Source organism: Uloborus diversus, chromosome 7 (genome assembly GCF_026930045.1).
Source record: "Uloborus diversus isolate 005 chromosome 7, Udiv.v.3.1, whole genome shotgun sequence".
NCBI classification, from domain to species: Eukaryota; Metazoa; Arthropoda; class Arachnida; order Araneae; family Uloboridae; genus Uloborus; species Uloborus diversus.
Window position 1 is genome coordinate 79,192,981 of NC_072737.1, and position 6,199 is coordinate 79,199,179.

A 6,199-nucleotide genomic window follows, 5' to 3' on the forward strand; every position below is an offset into this window, starting at 1 on the left:
CTTAACAGAAAAGGAAAACTGAAATTGATAGCGGCTTTGTTAACTTTTGCTTCTTTTTCGAAATAATTACGAAAGCATTTTGCTTTTTAGGTTTTTGTAACCTTATTACATAGAATGCTTTTACTTTACTTAGAACTTTCACACACTCAACAATCTGGAAAATTTGCGCATCAAAAATTCTGTATTCCGAGCCTTTTTTGGGCAGTTGGAACTTGTGTCGTGCTTCTATTATTTTTGGATCTGTTTAAATATATTAATTGGTCTCTTTTAATTCTATCAGAGCTAGTTTGAGTTTCGTATTGCATACTTATCTGCAATTTTTTCCAGCAATTTTCTAAAAAGAACAAAATCTCTCTCTCTCTCTCTCTCTCTTTTTTTTTTTTTTTTTTTTTTTTTTAATGCCTCCATAACCAGAAACACGTCTTTGTCCGTAATATCTATCTATCGATCTACAGTTCTACACATAAAGAAACACAGGAATTAGCAATATGAAATAATGCTCTCAAAGAAAAGGGGAGGGCCGGGGGTTTTCCTCCTTAATTTTTCCGAAATTATAGCTCTAAAAACGTAGTAGTAATATACAATCTCACAGATATTAGTAGGAGGGGATGTTTGAGGGTCCTCCTCTCAGAAACGATCCCAAAGTTGAAGGCTTTAAAATTCAATCGTTGGTCATTTTTGGTAACGTTTGGGTAAAGAATAGTGTCCAGGGATTCTTTCCAGCAATTTTTCGAAATAGAGTTCCAAAAACGCATTTTAGGAGCTCTTCAACGATGTTAGGGGGCTCGAGATTCTCCTCTGAAATTTTTTCCTTAAAATAGATCTACAAATGCAATTCTAGACGATCTTAGTGATGTTAGGGGAAGGAGAGTTTCATGGACTGTCACCTCGGAAATTTTTTGAAATTAAAATCTCCAAAGCACGATTGTAAACTCTTTTGGAACTATTATAAAAAATTATGGTGTTCAGAGACTCCCCAGAAATTTTTTGAAACACAATTTCGAAAAATTCAAGTTCCAATGATCTTAAAGATGATGTAATGGGGAAAGGGTGCGCGGATTATCCTGAGAAAATATTCTAAATTAGCTCTAAAGCGTAATTCTGGATGGTTTGATGATGTTTGGGGGGAAAGGAGCAGGACTCATTTCAAAATTTTGCTGGAGGGAGAGGGGAGTCAAAGAGTATGTACTCAATAAATTTTATAGGAAAAAGCATCAAAATACATGCAAGTTGCTCAATCACCATACGTTTTTAAATTAAAGGACGGGGTGTCAATTGATCCCCATGATTGCCCAAATGATGGGTCTAGAGTGAAGTTTCAAGGGCCTTTCAGTGGAATTTTTTCTAAATTGAAGTCTTTAAAATGCGGCTGTCGGCCCTGTTTGGTAACATTAGAGAACGAGACGGTGTTCAGAGACTTTCAGAAATTTTTTCACATTCATTACCTAAAACAATATTTATGCGAACTAGGTATCCCCCCCCCATACGCCACTGGTTGATTTAAACAGATCTCTAAAGCCTACTTAATGTTGTGACTATTCGGGGGGGGGGAAGAGCGAAGAAATCTAGTTGAATGAGGGATGAAAGATATGTTGGGGCATGAGGATAAACAAAATGGAGAGGTCCGTAAAAGTCATTTTTGACGAACCCTAAAATTTCTGCGCACGTCCTTGACTGCCTCTGTCGTCTTTCTAGGTACCGTTTAATAGGGTAAAGGATAAACTAATACCTCGCTTATAGAGAAGCAACTTTTCGGAACCGAATGTTTTCCCGTAGACGCAATGTTGTTACAGATCCTGCAAAATCGAATAATGTATCGTATAATCAAATAAAATTGGTTAGCATTCGCAAATATTTTGATTAAATTAAAAATAAATTAAGTGAGAACAATTTCTCACGTAATAATATGAAATGATAATTTCTACCATAAACATTCCATCAAAACATTTCCACTCTTCTATTAAATTTCTTAAATCGTTGCCATTGGAAAAAAAAGAAGATAAATAATAATAACGCTTAATTTAAATAACACAAAGAAAAATAAACATTGCAGATGTTAACTAAATATGCTGATAAATCCTTTCCAATGTTATAAATGGGTAATTCTACTAGTAACTGGGACATTTTTCGAGCCCATCAGTGTGTATTTTGCAACATTCAGCGCAAAATATACGTTGTGCAAACGATCACACACGATGTGCAAACGATGCCCCAGGCTTATTGTATTTTTTAAGCTAAATTTGATGGTTTAATTGAATTCTCGAAATATATTATGGTTGATTTTAAAAATTTGTTAAAAATACGGTAACTGATTGACATTTTAAAAAGTCCCATGTCAGTCACTTACCGTGCTTTTGATAATTTTTTTAAAAATCAACCAAAATATGTTTCGAGAATCCAATTCGCAATTCGAGAGTTCGAATATGCTACCGTGTGGTGGTTAACAATACTACCGAAAAAGGTAAAACATTTCATACCACGTGTTTTCTTCAAGCTTCAGACAGTTTATGGTGTAATGTAATTTCAGAAGAATAGAAAAGAAAGCTTCCCACAAACACAATGAAAAATAACTGTCATTCACCAAGCGTCAAAGTAAGTCATAAGTTACGGCATTTGTTTGTTTTACCTTTTTCATCCGTCATTAGACAGTGGCTGCAGCGCCCGCTATAGTTTATTGGAGTTGCGAATCTAGTTTCTTTTACAGTTGCCATTACCAACACACCTATGCAACAGACAGTCGATAATTAAATTAAAGAACGACGAAATATAAACACTGCAGACGAAAAAAAATTGATAAATATTAATTACGTAAAGCACGGTAATTGAAGTTAGAAAAATATTCTCAAAATACCTTGAGCAAGGAATCCACTATTATGGACTTTCTCCAAAAAATATGAACTGGAAAAAGGTGTCGAAGCAAAGATTTACACATTTATAATTTTCATACGTATTTGGATTATATATCCTACTTAATTATTATACTATTTTGTTGATTACTTAGCTTATTTAAAACTTTTTTTAATCAAAAACATTTTTTCTTCTATTACTTCGATATTGATTTATTATTACGTTTTAAGACAAAAGTTGTCAACCAGGAACGGTAAATAAAGTTTCCCCGCTTAATCCAATACCCCGCTTAATCGAATAATATTTCTTGGAACCGACGGTATTCGTTTAGGGTTGCGTTCGACGAAACTCACTGGTCGACCGGTGAGTAACCAGTTACTAACCGCAGCGTTCTATCATCCACCGGTTACCGCAGCGGTTACTATTTTAAGCTGTTGATTGGTTGATTGAAGCACGTGATCACTAGCTGTCACGTGATCGATCAACCGGTGTCGACCGGTGAGGTTCGTCGAACGCAAGCTACTAAGCGGGGCCGACAGTATTCAGATAAAAAAAGTTCTTTTAAAGGTGAAAATTTGGCATTATTATTTTTTTTATAAGAGCACTGAGTTACATATATATTTTATGTTTCCATAATTTTATATATTTTCTTTTTTTGCTCTGACTCCACCGTCTATCGGGGATGCAAAAAGTGTGCAGGTTTAAGCGCAATTTTATGCCCACTCTAAGTGTTCTTCGACTTCTTTAGTTATCTTTTTTCTCTCTCCCTTTTCATTTAAATACTCTAGCGTTAAAATTTATATACACTATGCATCGCTTCAATGGTACATAATCTATCTCAATAAATCTTAAGTAATCAAGCAAATTAGGTAGTAAATGAAATTTTGGTTGAAATATGCTTTTGGGGCTATTTTGAAACGAAAAAGACTGAAAAATAATGACAATTGAATTAATAAAAAAAGAGCTACTTGGATTTTTTCTCCATGTAATTTTAGAAAACTTTAGTTGGTCTGCCTTGTATATATATGTACCTAATAGTAAAGCTGCATTGATTAAAAAAAAGGAAAAAACAAAAGAAAAACTAGTTAGCAAACTTGCATTACCTTAAAAATTATAAGTTTCTAAATTTATTAAATCTGTAATTCATCTATAAAGCTTTGCTAGTAACTTTGCATCAATTAGATTTTACTCTTTGCAATAATATGTAAAATTTATGAAAACATTTGGGGGAACACGATGAAGATTTTCAAAAAAAAAAAAAACCATTTTTGAAAAAAAACCACATGGTTTTTTAGAAAAAAAAAACCATTTGGTTTAAAAGTGGCTTAAACCATGGTTTAAACCAAATAACCCTGGCGTGAATAAAATCATTGAGAAGAAAAATCTGTTGTCATTTTTTTTTCTCGACTGGAAACAAATAAAATTCTTGCTTTTGCTTTGCAGCTTTTCCCGTATTTTTTTGTACTGCTAGTAGAAGAGCATTTAAGATTTCAGTGTTATTAATGGAAATTTTTGCTATTCACTTTAATCTAATCAGGACACGGGACTTTTACATCTGCTGTTAACTTTGTTTAAGAATGGTTCATGCTGATATGAATTTTGAGAGACTGACGTCGTTATTATAATGGAAATTTTTAGAAAATTTATTCAAAGGAAAATTTTTTGAAGCTACTATTCCAATTCAGATGGGTATTAAAAGAGAGAACGTTTATGTCATTTTGGAATTTTCCTCTGTTTCTGAAAGGGGGTTTCGGTACTATTTTCCTTATTCAGATATTCTTAGAGGGACTGTTGACGTTTATTGAAAACTGTAACCCTTATTCTAACAGGAATACAGTAAAACCTGTCTACAATGATATTGTTGGGACATAAAAAAATATCGTAATAGACAGGTTATCGATAGACAGTTTGATTATTCGTGCTGACACTTTGCTGGGGCGAAAAAAAAAATATTGTTATAGATATGTTATCGTTATAGACAGTATAGTTATACACAGGTTTCACTGTATTTCGAAACAGATGTCCTTGTCATGATAAAGAATTTTAAGGAATGTTTTTCGTTTTCTAACGGAGGAGTTTGGGGGACTAATGGGATTTTTTAAGGACTGTGGTCCTTACTTTGACAGATATCTTTCAGGACTAGTGTCCTTACTCAGTAGAGGATTTTCAGGGACTAATGTCGAGACAATACTGGAAATTTTGGGGAGTGGTTGTCCTTATTTCAAAGAGGTTTCAAAGCGTCTGTTGTCGCTATCGTAGAACTGTTGCCTTTATCTATATATATATATATATATATATAATATATATATATATATATATATATGTATATCTTTATTCATTCGGGTACTCTGATTTTTAGGAGAGTGTAAACTTTATTTACGAAGTTTTCTCATTCACATGGGAATTTTTAGGGACTAAAGTACACATTTTAACGGAATTTTTAGGAATTATCGCCATTTTTCCGACGGGAAATTTTACACTATGCGTTTTTTTTTTTTCTCTCTCTCTTATTTAACACTGAATTTTGAACAGGTGTCACTGGACATAAATTTTATTTTTGAATAGGCCGGGCAACGTGGCTAGCACCTATTAAACGTAAAACATTGCAGACGAAGGGAGAAAAAAGTAAAAAAGTTTCACTCAAAGGCCTTCAGCAAGCAATTCACTATTATGGCCGATTTCAAAAAATAATGTAATGACAGAAGATGCAAAAACAATTATTTCATAACTCAAGTTGTAAGTTACTTTTTTGTAATTTTCATACTTAATTTTTTTAAAAACATTTTTGCTAATAACATTAATAACTTCCCTTATTGATTTATTATTATTACGCTTCAAGAAAAGTTTTGTCAATTTGGATAGCTAAAGAAAATTGCATTGCTTAATCGGATAATATTTCTTTGAACTGACAGTATTCATTTAAGAGCCATTTCACGATACTTCGGACAAATGTATAGAGTCCGTAACATGACAATTTTTTTTCCATATAATTATTTAATTTACACGTTGATTTACAAATTATTGTAATTTGAGTTTGTGTGTAGTACGATAAACTTAAAATAACATTACGGGTTAATGAAATTAATGAAAAAGTTATGGCAAAAAAATCATGTTACGGACTCTACGTAATGGAGTCGTTTCCAAAATTTTAAAAGTATTTTTTTCTGAAAGAGCATGCTTAAAAACATAGGATCTGACCATTTTTTAAATAATTTGTTCAAGTTTAATATTTTTAAAAAATTACTTAAATCGGTGCGCTTCCATTGCTTATGCTTCTGCCGATGACATCACAAATGATGAAATGCCATTCAGTGTTGCCATTCACAGATCAAAATATTTAATTCGTATCTTT